Source organism: Rutidosis leptorrhynchoides, chromosome 8, assembly GCF_046630445.1.
Source record: "Rutidosis leptorrhynchoides isolate AG116_Rl617_1_P2 chromosome 8, CSIRO_AGI_Rlap_v1, whole genome shotgun sequence".
NCBI lineage: Eukaryota > Viridiplantae > Streptophyta > Magnoliopsida > Asterales > Asteraceae > Rutidosis > Rutidosis leptorrhynchoides.
In genome coordinates this window covers 183,404,589-183,424,753 of record NC_092340.1, presented here as the reverse complement: position 1 = coordinate 183,424,753, position 20,165 = coordinate 183,404,589, and positions in this window count along the sequence as shown.

Genomic DNA, 20,165 nt, shown 5'->3' with positions numbered 1-20,165 from the left:
TCTCATATATCTGGAACTAGACCGAGTCAACATTGCCTCCTTTGTTACGAAGCAGTTAGCACATGTCTTTCACAAATCCACGGATCCTAGTTTCACATTTAAAGCTGGATGTTGGGAGATATATTCCAAGATGGTGACATTAATGCTTGGGTCAGGATTGCTTTTCACTTCTTTTCAGCTTCGCCGCTTAACAAATTTGTGCAAAGGTACACACTCCTACTATGGAGACAACCGTTCAGAAGATTTTGAGATACTGAAGATACAATTTTTGACATTATTTGAAGACCTCCGAAATGAACATTCCGTTAGAGAAAAAATCACCACAAACACGGACTTTATGATTGACATTCATGGATCAATCAGCTGAGCCATAGACCATGTTCTCATCGGACTTCAAGTTTTGTCATGAGCTGAAACCACACATTATCTCTCCTTCAGAAGATCTTCAAGAGAAATACCGGATCCATCCAACAAGACTCACGTTCCCTCAAGAAAACTACGATTAAAACTATCAGAGGGAATGTCTATTTTTTAGACATCATTATGGTCGAGCCAAAGACCCTAAACAAAAGCGCTTCTATGGAGGCAACCCGTGCAATAAGGTAGAGTAGAAGAATAAAGGATGACAAATGATCCGATCAATAAAGGGCACTTCCAAGTTTGCTGAAACAACCTGCCTTCACAAGCCAGCCAGTTTCTTCACAAGCAACCATGACGATCCGTTGGGGAGTACTCGTTCCTTTTCACTCGTTACTAGCTCAAATTTAAATTATGTTAAATCCTAGCTTATCACTTAGTGTGAGATTCCAACACAAATAAACACTAGACAAATATTCTCAAAAATCTTTAACTAAAACTCCTAAGTGTGGGATACACTAGGAACATTGGGGACAATGTTCGTCTATGTGTGGAATGTTGGTATAATCTTCTTATGATATATTAAAATAACCCCATTATAAAGATTCCTAGTTCTTAAAGCCAAATTCAAATTTTTTTAACAAAAGAAAGCATTTTCGAAAAACTACTCTCGGAAACCAAAAACGTTTGTAAATAAAAATTAAGGGTTAAGTAAGGTAGAAATCTTGATGGGACGAACCGAATCTCTAATAGAGCATTGCATTACTAGGCATTATCGACCTAAATTGATTATGGTGAGGAACCAAATAATACCATATAAGCATTCATCTTTAATGCTTCACTATTTCCCGTTGAGAGTGCTGATGTCTGTGCTCAGAATCAGAACTTGCTCTAGATCTGCATTTTCCAGTAATGAAATGTGGTATAGGTATAATCAGAAGAGCAAGCCATTTGTCAAAGAAACCCTTCACACCTTCTACTTCTACCACATCATTCACATCATGTTTACTATCACCCGAAAAACTCATAAAAAGAGATTCCTTCTGAAACCCGATGTTATAAACTTCTCAAGTATCACGGAAAAGGTCTTGCAAAAAGTTTACCGGCAGAAAGTTTCTCGAGATAAAAAAAAATAAAAATTTCAACGTTTTGAGAAAAGGAGCAGAACTTATAAAGAAAAATGTCGAGGAAGAACTTTACCGAAGAAAGCCTACCAAAAGGAGAAAAGTTCGAAAGTGCTTCTCAAAAATATCAGCACTCATATCTATCTTTCATTTCAGTAAAAGTCTTTAAAAAGACTATTTCACCCCTTTCATGCCCCTTAAAACAACTTCACCACCAATCCAAAATACCTGTTCATCCTTCTAAATTGACAAATGACCTAGAAGCTATGGTTATTACCGTTTTTACATTAGTGACAAGGATTTGAGTCTTTATTAAGCCTATGACAATGGGTACAAAATGACTGGATATGAGTGAATTCATTTCTCATATCTATAGGAAACCGTAAACACTTATGTGATTTGAGTGACCCGTGAAAGCTAGCCTATGTCATGTAACCTCCCCGCATGCTTGCAGAGATAGTTTTAACCCTAACATAGATGACTTACCTTATTTTTCGCTTTTATAATAAAAAGCAAACTAGGCCAATAGAAAGAAAACTTCGAAAAAATTTCTTGAAGTTAAAAACGAGAGTTTTCTTGAGGACAAGAAAAGTCTAAGTGTAAGATATTTGATATCGGCTAAAAAGTCACATTTTCACCCCCGGTATTGAGGCCCAAAAACAATAAAGTTCCAAGCTTTATCTCCAAAATACTTGCTTTGTCAGTTAAAAATGAATATCAAGAAATTACGAAGTCGGTGCAAAAAAAAATCAAGAGAATCGGAGCTAAAACGGAGATTCTAGAGCGAAAACGGTGAAAGACAATTTACGACCCCGAAAACCAATTAACGATCCCGGGAACAAGCAAAACGATCCAAGAAAAATAGCAAACCAAGGTGCCATACAGCTTGACATATGGCCTTCCATACGGCCTGCCACATCACAAACGGCCTGCCATGCAAACAGACCAAGGAAACGGCTTGCCTGGTCAAACGGCCTAGCTATACGGCTTACCATACGCCCTGCCAGCTGTATGCCTGCAAAAACCAAGTCTATTTAAAGGGCATTTGTCAACCATTTTTACACACACTTCAATTCACTTCTCTCATTCTCTTTCTACAATATTAGTTATACTTTCAAGGTCTTCGACTCCTTGCGAGAAACCTAGTACCTGGAGAAGAACGCCTAAGATTACATTAGGATCGGTCTGGAGTTTGAAGTTGTCACTTTTATATTCGGAACTCATTTAATCTACTGGTACTTCTATGCTTTGTCTTTATATATTATGTCTTCATTATTATGCTTTGTGATATTGTTACCTTGATTAGCGAGTAGTTGTCTTTAGTGTATGCTATGATGTAGTTAGTTATAATGCCGAAATAATATTATGGTTTGTGTATGTTGTCAAGATGCTTTCTGATTATGCTTTAAACTCAATCGCTTTTCCAACTAATTGAACGTAGTTATCGGCTCTGTTATTGGTAAGTCGCGAACCCCGATTCAGAGTATACTATATGTGTCACCCCTTAATAAGAGAAGTCATTCGGATACAAATAAGTTTGACTGAGGCACACCGGTTGTAGTAAGTACATCGAGCCTTGGATTCCGACTGAGGACTCTTTCGTAGTGAAACATCTAACTAGGCCCATACTACATTGTCGTTCTTAGAGCATGCTAGTGTATTCACCAAGCATATTAACTTCGTACGTGACACTGAAGCATAACAGTTATATCTCTGCTAAGTAAGGTCATAGAACCCGGTCAATGTTGATTAGTACACTTCACCATAATACGGTCTCAAGCGTTGCACCCCGCTTGGGGGATTCTTACTTAATTAAGGAACTGTTTGTTTAAACACATAAAGGATTGGACCGTTAGGATAACCGAACATGTTCATGGAAGTCAAACCAACTTGCCCATGGTGTTCTTTATGGTTGAACTCTTGTTAAGGGCCTAACTATCTTTTTAAACCCAATAATTTACGAAAGCATCGTAACACATCATGTCTCTCGGGTATGGCACATCTTGTACTTCATTATGGTTAAGAAGTTTAGACCTTTGTGGAATGTTAATATGTCACCCATCCGAGTCGCTCAATTAGATGATCCGTTTGAACATGTATGCTTATAGTCAGACTTCACGGGCTTCAGGGGTAAGGGACATTGCTGTCTATTCAGAATCTTCAAGCCTAACGCATTACCGAGTGACAGGTCTTATGACAGGGGCGGTAGGACCAGTGTAGTGAATACAAGGTCACTATCTATTCATGATCCAGCATTCCATAATCTCGGTAAAGTAACTTACGAAATCATAGTATGAACTTACTTTAACCTTATCTGAATTACAAGTTTTATCGCATTTACTTTATTTTATCTTATAAGACAGAAAACCCACAATTAGGTAACACCCAACTACTCCTTCACTTTAAGACTATCTTCAGTTATAATTATAGGTTCGATTCTACTGATATCTTAAAAATTCAACCCTAGGTCATACTTCCCTTACTCACCATAATAAGGAGTAGTACGATTTAGATAAATTTAAAACTATTGCTTGATCTCCCGATAGCTGATTCTGACGCCTTGCGACCTAACGACACCGCATAAATAAAACTGTCCATTTCGGTCATGTTGACTCTCCCACATTCGCTGATTATGCATCCTCACTTCCTCATTATGTTTCTGAACCGATTCATTGTGCCTGCGAATCTCATCCCTGTATTCAATCTCATCAGATCGGTTGACATCGTACTGAGCCACATGATTTTCTAATTGACCTACCACTCATTTGATTCAAACTACCAATCAAGTTGTTCCACCCTTCTTGACTCAAGAACCATGAACCTGCAAAATTTGCACCATCTGACTGACCAGCACCCGACCTGTTCCCATTCCACTTCCTCTAGCACCCCTTGCACTAGCACCACCTGTACCAACATCACCTGTCGTCAGTGGTTTCTCAAACACCATTGTTTGTCCAGATCTAGAATCATGCATTAGAAAGTTCACCTTTGTGGAAAAACAAAATATTAGTCAGTGTACCAATGGGAGTATGTTGAGTACACCAACTCACATCAAACACACAGGCACGAGCAATCTGAGTAATGAAATGCCCTCCAAACGAGTCCCTTTAAGCCCGAACATCCACAGCTTGTTCATTCAAGTAAAACCCAATCATCTCAGGAATATCACAATGATTTTGTCCCGTTATCTGATCTAAAATCCACAACTCTTTTTTCTAAACCTTGTTTGCATTACCCCTTCCATTAAATATATGCGATATTGATATCGGCCAAAAACTCACATTTTTACCTCCGATATTAAGCCCTAAATCCATAAAGTTCCAAACTTTATTGCCAAAATTATCGCTTTGTCGGTTGATTTTGTAGATTAAGTAATTACGAAGGCGATGCAAAAAGAATTAAGTAAAACGGAGCTAAAGCGAAGAATCTAGAGCGAAAACGGTGAAAATCAAGTTACGATTCAGGAAACAAGCTGACCAGGGCAGCAAACGGCCTGCCATAATGGGAAATGGCTTGCCATACGCGCTATGAAAACGGGCATAAAAATGGGCCACCTCAGCAAACGGCCCCTGCAAACGGCTTGCCAAAAGGCCTGCCAGCCGTTTACAGGCAAAAATCAAGTCTATTTAAAGGGCCTCTTCCATTCATTTTTAGACACACTAAATTTGTAATTTACTTTATATTTTCAAACTTTTTAGTTAGTTTTATTAGTAGCTAGCTAGCTTAGCATTTATTTTCTGGAGGATAACCCAGCTAGTCCCTGCAATCTTGGGAAAATTTCTTCAACTTTTTCAGGTTTTTATCCGAAACGCTTGTCTTTTCTATTAAACATGTATTGTTACCATTTATGTTTGATAATGCGTTCCAATATTACCATGTTAGCTTAATTAATCCGTATTTTGCCATGATAGAAGTTTGGGTTAGCGTAGTTATGTTAAATTAGTACGGTTACGATTGTTATACTGAACTTGTGAGTCTGATAGATTTGTATGCTAGCATCTTAAGGATTGACCAATGATATCGGCTAAAAAGTCACGTTTTCACCCCAGTATTAAGGCCTAAAAACAATAAAGTTCCAAACTATATCACCAAAATACCCGCTTTGTTGGTTAAAATTGAAGAACAAGTGATTAAGAAGACGGTGCAAAAAGAATCAAGAGAATCGGAGCTAAAATGAAGATTCTAAAGCGAAAACGGTGAAAGACAAGAAATCAAGTTACGATCCAGTGAATTTAGCAAACCAGTGTAGGCCAAACGGCTTGCTAAACGGGCATTAGAAACGGGCCACTAGGTAAACGGCCCCTGCAAACGGCCTGCCAAAAGTCCTGCGAGTCGTGTGCAAGCAAATTTCAAGTCTATTTAAAGGGTCTTTGTCATCCATTTTTACACACACTTCAATTCACTTCTTTCTACAATATTAGTCATACTTTCAAGGTCTTCGACTCCGTGCGGGAAACCTAGTACCTGGAGAAGAACGTCGAAGATTGTATTAGGAGCGGTCTGGAGTTTGAAGTTGTCACTTTTGTATTCGGAACTCATTTAATCCACTGGTACTTCTATCCTTTGTCTTTATATAATTTTTCCATTATTATGCTTTGTGATATTGTTGTCATGATTAGTGAGTAGTTATCTTTAGTGTATGCTATGATGTAGTCAGTTATAATGCCGAAATAATATTATGGCTTGTGTATGTTGTCGAGAAGCTTTCCGATTATGCTTTAAACTCGATCCCTTTTCTAACTAATTGAACGTAGTTATTGGCTCTGTTATTGGGAAGTCGCGAACCCTGATTCAGAGTACACTATATGTGTCACCCCTTGGTAAGAGAAGTCTATCGGATACAACATAAGTTTGACCGAGGCACACCGGATGTTGTAAGTTAACCGAGCCTTGTATTCTGACTGAGGACTCTTTCGTAGTGAAACATCTAACTAGACCCCTAGTACATTGTCGGTCCTAGACCATGCTAGTGTAGTCACCAAGCATATAAACTTCGTACGTGCACGCTGAAGCACAGCGGTTGTTGTAAGGTATACCTCTACTAAGTAAGGCCATGGAACTCGGTCAGTGCTGATTAGTACACTTCACCATCACACGATCTCAAACATTGCACCCCATTTGAGGGATCCTTGGTTAATTAAGGGATGGTTTGTGTAAACACATAAAGGATTGGACCGTTAGGATAACTGAACGTGTTCATGGAAGTTAAAATCCAACTTGGCCATGGTGTTCTTATGGTTGAACTCTTTTAAGGGCCTACCTATCTTTTAAACCCAATCACCAACGAAAGCATCGAAGTACATCGCGTCTCTCGGATATGTGAAGCCCTGTATTCTATTATGCTTAAGAAAGTTTAGACCTTTGTGGAATGTTAATACGTCACCCAACCGAGTCGCTCAATTGGATGAGCCGTCTGAATGTGTATGTCTGTAGTTAGATTGCAAGAGCATCGAGGGTAAGGGACGTTGCTGTTTATTCAGAATCTTCAAGCCTATCGCATTACCCAATGACATGTCTTATGACAGGAGTGTTTAGGACTAGTGTAATGAATACAAGGCCACTACCTATTCATGAGCCAGCATTCCATAATCTCGGCAAAGTAACTGATGAAATCATAACATGCGCTTCTTTTAACCTTCTCTGAATTACAAATTTTATCGTATTTACTTTACTTCATCTTATAAACTTGAAAACCCAAAATTAGGTAACAAACCACTACTCCTTCACGTTAGGATTATCTTAAGCTTACTTATATGTTCGATTCTACTGATATCTCAAAAATACGACCCTAGGTCATACTTCCCTTACTCATAATAAAGAGTAGTAAGATTTACGCCCCTCTAAATATAAATTTAAAACTATTGATCGCTACCTTGATCAGCCGATTCTGACGCTATACGACCTGACGACACCGCATAAATAAAACCGTCCATTTTGATCATATCAACCAACCTAGGTTGTGATCAGGATTTGTACACCTATATGAACTTAGCTACTTCATAGGATTAAGACCCTTGGTTATACTGTACCTGAAGATTCTATGAACTCGGTATGGCCGGAGTTCCCGAGAGGCATCTAATGCACTTTTTGGACACGAAACTTAGGAATTGAGACATGAATTCTAATGACCCTCCTAATCCATCTAGACGAATACATTACATTTGATTACATCGCGAGGTACTTGACCTCTATATGATACATTTTACAAACATTGAATTCATTTTTGAAAGACAAACTTTCATTACATCAAAAGTTGACAGCTTGCATACCATTTCATAATATATCCAATTATAATTGACTTAATAATAATCTTGATGAACTCAATGACTTGAATGCAACATCTTTTGAAATATGTCATGAATGACTCCAAGTAGTATCTCTAAAATGAGCAAATGCACAGCGGAAGATTTCTTTCATACCTGAGAATAAACTTGCTTTAAAGTGTCAACCAAAAGGTTGGAGAGTTCATAGGTTTATCGTAAACAATAAAATTCATCATTTTAATAGACCACAAGATTTAATATTCCCATTTTCCATAAACATCATGCATAAAATTTATTCATATGGATTGAACACCTGGTAATCAACCTTAACAAGTTACATATAGAATATCCTCATCATTCTGGGACAACTTCGGACATGATAAATTCACCATTATTCCGGGACAACTTCGGACATGATAAATTCGCCATCATTCCGGGACAACTTCGGACATGATAAATTCGTCATCATTCCGGGACAACTTCGGACATGATAAATTCGCCATCATTCCGGGACAATTTCGGACATGATAAATTCGTCATCATTCCGAGACAACTTCGGACATATTAAATTCGCCATCATTCCGGGATAACTTCGGACATGATAAAAAGGGCATATTCGATTTCGATAATTCAACCATAGAATGTAGTTTCGATTACTTGTGTCTATTTCGTAAAAAAAGTTATAAAAGTAGCACATGTATTCTCAGTCCCAAAAATATATATTGCAAAAACATTTAAAAAGGGAGCAAATGAAACTCACGCATATAAATATTGTAAAACAGTTAATAAAGCATTTGCATGTATTCTCAGCCCAAAAATGTAAAGAGTAAAAGGGATCATATGAAACTCACGATACTGTATTTTGTAGTAAAAATACATATGACGAATCTGAACAATGAAGGGTTGACCTCGGATTCACGAACCTATATCATTTGTATATTTATTAATATACATAGTTGTAATCTAACAATATATATATAAATTTATTATATCTTTAGTGTTATATTTAAAAATCAATAGTTTGTTATATGTAAGTATTTATATAAATAATATTAATAGGTTTTGTATATATAGTTATGTAAAATATTAATATAATTATAATATATGTAATAAGTATATTTTATGCACATAATATTTATTTGTTTAAAAAGATAGTTTTGATAATAATAATGATTTACTAATAATAATAATAATAATAATAATAATAATAATAATAACTTTATTAATAATACGAATAATGATTTTTGTTAATACTAGTACTTATAATAATAATAGAAATCTCATTAATAATGATAATATTAATAATCATATTACTTAATAATAATACTTATTTTGATAATAATATTAGTAATAATAATAATATTAATAATAATCAATATTGTAACTAGGGTTATGATAATAATAATAAATGGTAACTAATACTTACATTAGTAACGATAACAGCAATAACTAATATTCGTAATACTTAGTAATAATGATAATTCAGATACTTAATGATAATAATAATAATATCCTAATCATAATAATACTTATATCAATATTAATATTAATAATACTAATAATAACACTAATAATACTTAATGATGTTACTTGGTAACAAAATGATATTAATATTAATATCATTTATAATTGTGATTATAATCATAATAATGATAACTAATACTTATTTTAGCATTAATAATAATAATAATTATTATTATAATACTTGTAATAATAATAATAACTAATGATAATAACAATAATAAACATACCAATAACGATAATAATAATAATAATAGAAATAAGATAAGAGTGTATACCCCTTTTAAAAGTTTTTTGTAAAACAAAATGCCCTGGACTGGGCTCGAACCCGTGACCTCTCGCACACCCGACACCACACTAAACCACTCCTATAACTCAACTTATCTGTTTAATTTTACACCTAAATCTATATATCCCGAATTCTTCTATTTCCCTTTTTTTCATCATCATCTTCACAAACTGAATTGGCCAGGGTACCATAATAGAAAAATACTTATTTGTTTTTAGGATTTTTAAACGACTCCTGAACTATCTGTGATGATGTTTTGAATTAACAGAAAAGAGATTAAATAAAAAAATTAAAATACCTATATCAGCTTTGTTTTAACATCTATGAACGCAATTTTTGATTTTTAAATTCAAACTGTTTTAGCTAGAGATTTGTACATGAAATAAGTTTTAAATCATCCCTAGAAACTTTAGGATTCATCAATTTAGCCTAAAACATAACAGAGATTTCGAATTTTACCAAGAACAAATTCGTTGACTTTTTAGAGTTTAAGTTTGACTCGAAAATTGAACCTCTATAGGATGAATTGGGTTATGAAATCTTACAATTGTACATATAGTTTGAGAAGATGATTTTAAACATGACTGCATTTACACATTTTGCAAATTGATTCGAAATCTGGTTTTTGCCCAAAAAATACACGTACAGGGGAATAACAAGTGTTTCTCTTCATTTTCTGATTAATTCCAAAAAAGCAGTTTATAGAATTTGTGAAGTTAATACAAATACTGGAAGATAAAAATGGTTTCCCTAATAGCTTGAATTGATTGATTGCTATATAATGAAGATGGTTGGGTGTCGACTTTTAACACAGACAAAACAAAAAAAAATATAAATAAAAAAAGAAATAACAATGGATGTCAATTGCTAACTAATTTTGTTCCTATTAGCTGTTTGATTTCGATTGTAAAGGGATTCAAAACAAGGAAACAAATCACATACAGTTTGAATATGACGTGAAACAGAATTGGATATGAAATCGATTTTATAATATCAGTATTAATAAATCTTAATAATAATACATTAAATATTAATAATAAAAAATCTAATAATATTAATAAAAATAATAATATTAATGATAAATTATTAATTTAAAAATAATAATAATAATAAGAGTGATATCAATATTAATGATAAATGATAATTTTGTAAATTATAATAATTAATAATTCATTTAAATCATAACTTTAGTAAAGTTATTAAAATCTTAATTTTTCATAGTATTAATGATAATATTAATGATAAAAGTAATAATGATAATAATTTGAAACAATTATAATAATAATAATAATACAAATAATACTTAATAATGATATTACTAATAATAACTTTTAATCATAACAATTAAAATGATGATATTAATAACAATCATAGTGTCGTTAATAATTATGATAATTAATTGAATGTTAATCAAAATAATGATACAGTAATAATAAAATAATTTACTTGTATCACATTTCATATTTATATATTAAAAATAATAATATTAATAATACTAACATTAACATTAATATTAATATTAATGTTAGTAATACTAATGAAGGTATTAATAATAATAACAACTTATTTTATAACTTGTAATTAAATTTAATATATTAACATTACATATTATTAATTATATCTAGATAACATATAATATTAATATCCAACATATATATCATAATAATTATTCATAGAACTCTTACACATTTATATATAACCTTATTTTAATAATCAATTTATTATTTTGTATTTTATTTTACATACTTTATCTTACTGATCTATTGTATTTTATTATCTTAAATCATTATATATACTTTTGCTTTTTCATAAATTCAACTAAAGTTTCCTTAGAGAGGAGAGTAGGTTGGTGTAGTGGGAGGATTATATTAAAGTCTGAGCTATTCTACTGTTTATATACCCATCTAGGGTAAGGATACCTTAGATCGGTTCTGGTAGCACCGGGACTTTTCGGAATTGGTAAACTTTGAAGAGTGAGGGTGATATCTTGTAACCTGGTCTCTAGCATTTTTACTGTAGCGACCCGACAAAATCGTCATCGGCGGCGCCGACTACTTAGGTCCCATTACGTGGTCATAAGTCTTCAAAATAACGTTTGACAAAAATATGTCGCTTTCATTTCAAAAGTAAAGATTGTTTCCAAGTTTACAAGAATTGTTCCACCAAAAGTTACGTTACAAAGTTATAAGTACAAATGAAACCTATGCGACAGAGTTTTAAATAAAGTCAAAAGACGCTCCATGTATGCACATATACTCGACATCCAAAGCAAGTATCAAAATAATGAGCGGAAGCATGTATCATATATCGTTCAAAGACCTGAGAAAAACATAGAAATCTGTCAACGAAAACGTTGGTGAAATCATAGGTTTAAGTAAATAAGTACAAGTGAACCACAAGATTTGCAACATTGATATAATAGTAATACATTCCAAAAGTTTGTTTCATGAGCACCCAATTATCAATGCTTAATATTCCTTCCATAGAACCCCATCACAATAGTGTTAGAACATACACTGTTTCTCGAAAATATATTCCATTCGTAAACAGTAGCGAACCGTTTGAATGAGGGTTTGTCAAACCCATATGGATCCATACAACATAAGTTCTCGCTTACACCCGAAAAGTGTAACTAATGATAATCGAATTGAGGATTTTGTTCTAAACTCGTATGTAGAATGTTTGTTTTCCTATACTTGTATTCACTTAGTAAAAAGAAACGTTTATGTTTTCTCATCTCAAATGTAAGTTCAAAAGAGTAAAAGTGGGACTATGATCTCACCTTGAGTGCACGAGAATAAATATACTTCACAAAGTTAACGTGTGTAAGAACGAATGCTAGTCTTGACCTAAACAATAGGTTGTATCAATATCGGTAAAGTATAAAGTCGGTCAAAGTGTTCAATTAGTCCTATGGCTCGTTACGACTCGATTATATAGCATGTGAGTCAAATTGTCAAGTTTCATGCAAGATAAAAGTATAAAAGCATGTTAGAATGATCGCATAAACATTTGGTTAAGTTTGACTAAAAGTCAAACTTGGTCAAAGTCAAAGTCAACGGGGTCGGGTCTGGTCTCCGACAATTTTTCCATGATGAGAAAGCATATATATAAACATGTTTGCCAAGTTTCATGTTAATCGGAGTTACGAGTAAACGGGGATGAAAACGTGAAAATCAAAAAGAAATTGGGAAAGTCCAAAATGGCGCGCCGCTCCATTTATGGCGCGCCGCTCCATTTGTCTGTTCAGCAAGTCTGGCAGTTTTCAAGTGTTCTAAACGAGCCAAACTTCAAACAACCATAATTTACGAACCGTAAACACTTAAAACGCGTATCTTATATCGTTGGAAAGGTAATTTGACAAAGAACAAAACTAAACACATTTCACTAACCAAAAACATCATTTGCAATAACTGAAAACTCGTCAAGGGATCATTAAAGGCTTATTCTCAAGGTTGCAAGTTCACAAAATGCATTTTATGATTCGGGAATCCACTTTACATATATGATATGCCGTTTCGAAGATAATTAAACATACAATACAATTAAACACTTACTAAAAATGTTTCATGGCATTCAAAGTGTCAAAAGTTCATTTCAAGTTCATCAAACCCTAACTCAAAATTCACAAAATCAATAATCATGTTAATGAAGTTTTCTCAATCAACCTACACATCAAATTGAAGCTAATGATGCTAGTAACACATTTAATACATGAACTTTAACATTTAAACAACATTTAATCATCCAAAACTCAAGATTAAACACACCCATTTAATGAGTTCATGCTAGTTACTCAAAACAACAAAATCGAACAAATTAATCATATATTCATGTTAGACTTGAGCCATAGATACTAATTAACAACTTTATAAGTCAAAAACATCAAGAACAAGAAATCTAGTGATTTTAAAAAGTTACCCAAATTTGATGTAATCGGTATGGATACGAAGAGGAAGATGCAAGGATTCCAAATATGTAATTTGTTTGGATTGATGCTTGCTCGATTTGAAATGGATGATGATTCTTTGAAATGAAGTGTGAGAGAATATGTGAAAGTATTAAGAAAAATTGGAAATGAAATGGATAATGGATGGAGGAAGTGGGTGTTAACCACTTTGACCTAGTCAAAAGTTTGGTCTTTTGGCAACATTGGTCCCTCAAGTTTGTAGTCGGGTGCGGGAATTAACCGAACGAATTATTTTGAATTACACGAGAGTACGGGAGACGTTATAATCTGATAACGAAAATATTAAGAATGTTAGCTAATGGAGGATACGAATCTAGATACGAAGGATATTATTAAAATAAAACGACGGGCGTTAAAATAATTTAACGAAAAAAAATGTGGGATGTTACATTACCCACACCTTAAAAGAAATTTCGTCCCGAAATTTAGTTGGAAGTAATAGTCGATGTCTCTTACTCGAGACCTAGTGTTGTCAATTCTATGAATGAGTGAATGTACGTCCTTGGACATTCTCATGAACTTTGACATTCGAGATTTTACGCAGTATTAAGGCTTGGTTTTACGATCCACAATTTCAACCGGTTTTCCTACGAAGAGGAGTTTGTCATCAATAGTAAGTTCATCTAGAAGAATAGCACGTTCCTGTTCTGCAGGACACGTCTCTAAGTTTGTTACATGGAACGTAGGGTAAATGGAAACTTAATTGAGTCGGAAGTTCTAAGCAGTAGGAAGCGGTTCTAATACGCCCCAAGATTTCAATAAGGATCAATATTGTGGATAAGACTTTCCTCGATTTCCCGAAAAGGATTACACCTTTTCCAAGGTGCGGTTTTTCAATATTACACGGTTACTGACTTTGAATTCGGAAGGTTTACGCCTAACATCGGCATAGTCTTTTGGAGACTACGGGCCGTCTTGAGTCCTCCTCGGACTTGAACCATCTCAACGGTTGTTTCTTGAATAAGTTTGGATCCTGTGATTTGCTTGTCACCTACTTCGGTCCAATGAATAGGAGAACGACATTTGCGGTTATATAAAATTTCGAAAGATGCGCGTTAACACACGAGTGGTAACTGCTGTTGTAAGAGTGATCAACTAAAGGCGACAATACAAGTTTGTAACATGTCTTTCCAAGATGTAAATCGTTCGTTTGCTTGGTTCGTTAGTTTGTGGAAGATACGCGGTACGCATGTCTAAACGTGTTCCTAAGGCTTCTTGTAAACTAGATGTGTAACGAGTATTTCGATCCGAGACAATTGACAATGGTGCACCGTGTTGGAAAAGAATTTCTTAAGATATGTTTGAACAAGTTAGTTAGGGTTCGAAAACGTTTGTGGGTACAAGTTTCATATCGGCTACCGAAAATGTTCGTCAGGGTTAGTCACCATCGTGGCGAGTATTAGTAATATGTGAAGAGTCTCTCTCTCCATGGAGCAATTATATAAAAGGTTTCCTTATACAGAAGTACGAGCAAAAAGGTAGGAGTGAAATGAGAACTTAGAATAGGATGAGTTTACACCTTGAGGTAGCCATATCACGCATCTAGCGGCCACATGTTGAGACTTGGTGAGAAACGAGATAGTACACGTAGTTGTATAGTTCGGGGTTAAGTAGTAGTTGGCCAATTATCAGAAGCATAAGGACGATAAGTCAAAGAAGAAAGAGCTATCCTTGGATTGTGTGTTATCTTGGGTCCCAGTAATATCAGACGGTCATAGTGAAATAACAGAGTTATGTAACGTGGTACGTGGTGATGAGAAGATTGATCGGATTCATAATTAAGTATTTAAATTCTTCGTGCAAAATAACGAATTTCAGTTTCCTTGATTTCGAGTCGAGAGAGTATGCCTTTCAGGCGTTCAAGTAGAAATATTTCCATATTTAGGTTCCATCTTGTGCTACACGAATTTAGCTAGTAAGGTTGGTGTGAAAAAGAAAAAAAAATCACGTTCAAGGCTTGGACACGGAGAGGTTTAAATTATTTCCTCAGTGAGTTAATGGGGTTAAAGGACAAGCATCACGAGAAAAGTCGGAAATTAATCTTCGGTAATAACCGGTGAGATTTAAGATTTTTCGAATACAAGTCAGAGTCGTGAGGGTCTCCCGATCACGTATGGCTTTGATTGTGAGATTTATTGTAATACCTCGACCACTAACAACATGGTTTAGAAATTGGACTTCGTTTAACCAAAATTCACACTTGGAGATCTTAACATAAGACATAGATGTTGCTCCTTTCTCAAGAGTTCGAGCGTAAGACATAGATGTTGTTCGTTTTCTTCTTTACTTGAATAGGTTTAGACATCATTTGTAAATACGATAATGGATTTGTCTAGTTAAGTTTGCATACGCGATTCAGGAGGTCTATGAATACGAACGGAGCCTTAGTTAAACTAAACGATATTAAAAGAAAATTATAACTATCGTAGTGAGTTCGAGAAGCGGTTTAGGAGGCATTGTCTCCCTTAACCCTCAATTGATGATAACCAGCATGAAGGTCGAATTTGGAATACGCGCGAGATCCTTGTAACGGTTCAAGAGGTTGTTGCTACGGGGAAAAGGATATCGGTTCTCAACCGGAAATTATTTAGTTCACGATAATCCATACACATGAAAGGAATCATTTTCTTCTTAACGAATAGGTTTTGAGCTCCCTAGTTCTATAGGTATCAAGTCAAAATTCAAATTATCCACCCAGTAAGTTTAACGTACACCCTCCGATAAAATTTATCGGTACGCAATGGTTTTCCGTTGGTCACATGAATGGCGTAAGTAATATCTAGGGGGAGTGGTGGAGTGCAAAGAGTAGGCTCCAAAGCCAAGGATACAAAACATTTATCGACCCTCGAATCAGATAAACATGAAACATAAGAGTTGTTGAGAAGAAACGTACCCGTAACTAATTGTCATTCCGGGCATCCTAGGTGTTAATGTTGAAAGCTCATTCGCGTACATTGGGGTTGGCGTTCTTCTTGGGACATGCATTCTTAAAATGACCCAGTTGTCCACATTCGAAACAAGCACCCCTTCTGCGTGCACTGGGCACCTTTTTAGCGACGGGGGAGGCACCTTCACAACCATGGGCCACATGGCCACTTCTTTGACACTTGATGCAAAATGGTTTGCCACATTTTCCATAATGATGTTTGTGGCACTTGTTGCAAAAAGGTCGAGTTCCGGCATAACTTTTCCTGCCGCCGAGGGTGAAAGGCTTCTTGGTGGAGTTGTGGTGATTGTGGTTGCTTGATGGAGAGGCTTCCCATTTTCTTTTGTTGTTATCCGGTTTGTCCTCGGTCGTTTGTGCCAGCGCTTCAATTTCGTCCACCGTTTTTATAAATCGGCGGGCTATCATCATAGCCTCTTGTAGGTCGGCAGGTCTTGATGGCATTACCCCGTGTGGAATGCTCTTAGGGAGGCCATCCATGTAAAACTCAACTCCTTGGGGCCCGGGAGCCCGGAGGTTTGGACAAATTGATGTTAGTTCGGCAAACCGTTGATTATAAGCTTCGAGGTCATTTCGGGCTATTTTTAAATTTCTTGGCCCCTGTTCGAGCCTTCGAGTCTCTTCGCGCAAAAAATATTCGGTGATCATTCTTTCTCTTAATTCGGTCCAAGAGAGTGTAAGGGCTTCATCGATACCCACTGATTGTACATACGTGTTCCACCATGAGAGAGCAATACTGGTGAGAGTGAGGGTGAAAAACTTAACCTTATCTTGGTCCCGACAACCACTTATGCTAAAAACGGATTCCGTTTGTTCGAACCATCGGGTGAGAGCAACCGGTCCCCCGGTTCCATCGAAAGTGGGAGGGTTGTACTTCATGAAGTTTTTGTAGGAGCACCCTTCGTTTGAATTACCGGCTCCCTGATTATTGTTGTTGGAGAAATGACAGGCCACAGCCTCTCCTACCGCGGTGGCTATCATTCGTTGAAGACCTTGTTCGAGAGTTTCGGGAGGAGTATTGTGTTGACCTTGGTGAGTCATCGTTCCTTCATGACACAAGAATAGCGTTAATTAGTGTTATCAATAATACTAATCGTGATATGGAATCAAGATAAAGAGAAAATTTTCCTTGACTCGCCTTAAATTCTTTATGTCATAATGTCGGAACGTTCATATGAGTCACCGTAATATAATCCTGGAAATTATATTACCCTAATTCATATGTGCATTCGACATCATTTCATATAGTCAAGGTAGCGTGTCAATCAAATCAACCACGTGAGACTAAGGTAGAATATGAGTTAGATGTGAATAAAAGAGTTCGAGTATAAATGCACAATTAGTCAAGTAATTCCTACTTCAAGCCTATATGCCGGTTCTAGTCTAGATTCACTAATGTACCCTATGACTCAGGGTCGACACCAATGAACTCTAAATCCCTACAACCAACACTCTGATACCATCTGTAGCGACCTGAAAAAATCGTCATCGGCGGCGCCGACTACTTAGGTCCCATTACGTGGTCATAAGTCTTCAAAATAACGTTTGACCAAAAAATATGTCGCTTTCATTTCAAAAGTGAAGATTGTTTCCAAGTTTACAAGAATTGTTCAACCAAAAGTTACGTTACAAAGTTATAAGTACAAATGAAACCTATGCGACACAGTTTTAAATAAAGTGAAAAGACGCTCCATGTATGCACATATACTCGACATCCAAAGCAAGTATCAAAATAATGAGCGGAAGCATGTATCACATATCGTTCAAAGACCTGAGAAAAACATAGAAATCTGTCAACGAAAACGTTGGTGAAATCATAGGTTTAAGTAAATAAGTACAAGTGAACCACAAGATTTGTAACATTGATATAATAGTAATACATTCCAAAAGTTTGTTTCACGAGCACCCAATTATCAATGCTTAACATTCCTTCCATAGAACCCCATCACAATAGTGTTAGAACATACACTGTTTCTCGAAAATATATTCCATTCGTAAACGGCAGCGAACCGTTTGAATGAGGGTTTGTCAAACCCATATGGATCCATACAACATATGTTCTCGGTTACACCCGGCAAGTGTAACTAATGATAATCGAATTGAGGATTTTGTTCTAAACTCGTATGTAGAATGTTTGTTTTCCTGTACTTGTGTTCACTTAGTAAAAAGAAATGTTTATGTTTTCTCATCCCAAATGTAAGTTCAAAAGAGTAAAAGTGGGACAATGATCTCACCTTGAGTACACGAGAATAAATATACTTCACAAAGTTAACGTGTGTAAGAACAAATGCTACTCTTGACCTAAACAATTGGTTGTATCAATATCGGTAAAGTATAAAGTCGGTCAAAGTGTTCAATTAGTCCTATGGCTCGTTACGACTCGATTATATAGCATGTGAGTCAAATTGTCAAGTTTCATGCAAGATACAAGTATAAAAGCATGTTAGAACGATCGCATAAACATTTGGTTAAGTTTGACTAAAAGTCAAACTTGGTCAAAGTCAAAGTCAAAGTCAACGGGGTCGGGTCGGGTATCCGACAATTTTTCCATGATGAGAAAGTATATATAAACATGTTTGCCAAGTTTCATGTTAATCGGAGTTACGAGTAAACGGGGATGAAAACGTGAAAATCAAAAAGAAATTGGGACAGTACAAAATGGCGCGCCGCTCCATTTATGGCGCGCTGCTCCATTTGTCTGTTCAGCAAGTCGGGCAGTTTTCAAGTGTTCTAAACGAGCCAAACTTCAAACAACCATAATTTACGAACCGTAAACACTTAAAACACGTATCTTATATCGTTGGAAAGGTAATTTGACAAATAACACAACTAAATACATTTCACTAACCAAAAACATCATTTACAATAACTAAAAACTCTTCAAGTGATCATTAAAGGCTTATTCTCAAGGTTGCAAGTTCAAAAAATGCATTTCATGATTCGGGAATTCACTTTACACATACGATACGCCGTTTCGAAGATAATTAAACATACAATACAACTAAACACTTACTAACAACATTTCATGGCATTCAAAGTGTCAAAAGTTCATTTCAAGTTCATCAAACCCTAACTCAAAATTCACAAAATCAATAATCATGTTAATGAAGTTTTCTCAATCAACCTACACATCAAATTGAAGCTAATGATGCTAGTAACACATTTAATACATGAACTTTAACATTTAAACAACATTTAATCATCCAAAACTCAAGATTAAACACACCCATTTAATGAATTCATGCTAGTTACTCAAAACAACAAAATCGAACAAATTAATCATATATTCATGTTAGACTTGAGACATAGATACTAATTAACAACTTTATAAGTTAAAAACATCAAGAACAAGAAATCTAGTAATTTTAGAAAGTTACCCAAATGAGATGTAATCGGTATGGATTCGAAGAGGAAGATGCAAGGATTCCAAATATGTAATTTGTTTGGATTGATGCTTGCTCGATTTGAAATGGATGATGATTCTTTGAAATGAAGTTTGAGAGAATATGTGAAAGTATTAAGAAAAATTGGAAATGAAATGGATAATGGATGGAGGAAGTGGGTGTTGACCACTTTGACCTAGTCAAAAGTTTGGTCTTTTGGCAACATTGGTCCCTCAAGTTTGTAGTCGGGTGCGGGAATTAACCGAACGAATTATTTTGAATTACACGAGAGTACGGGAGACGTTATAATCTGA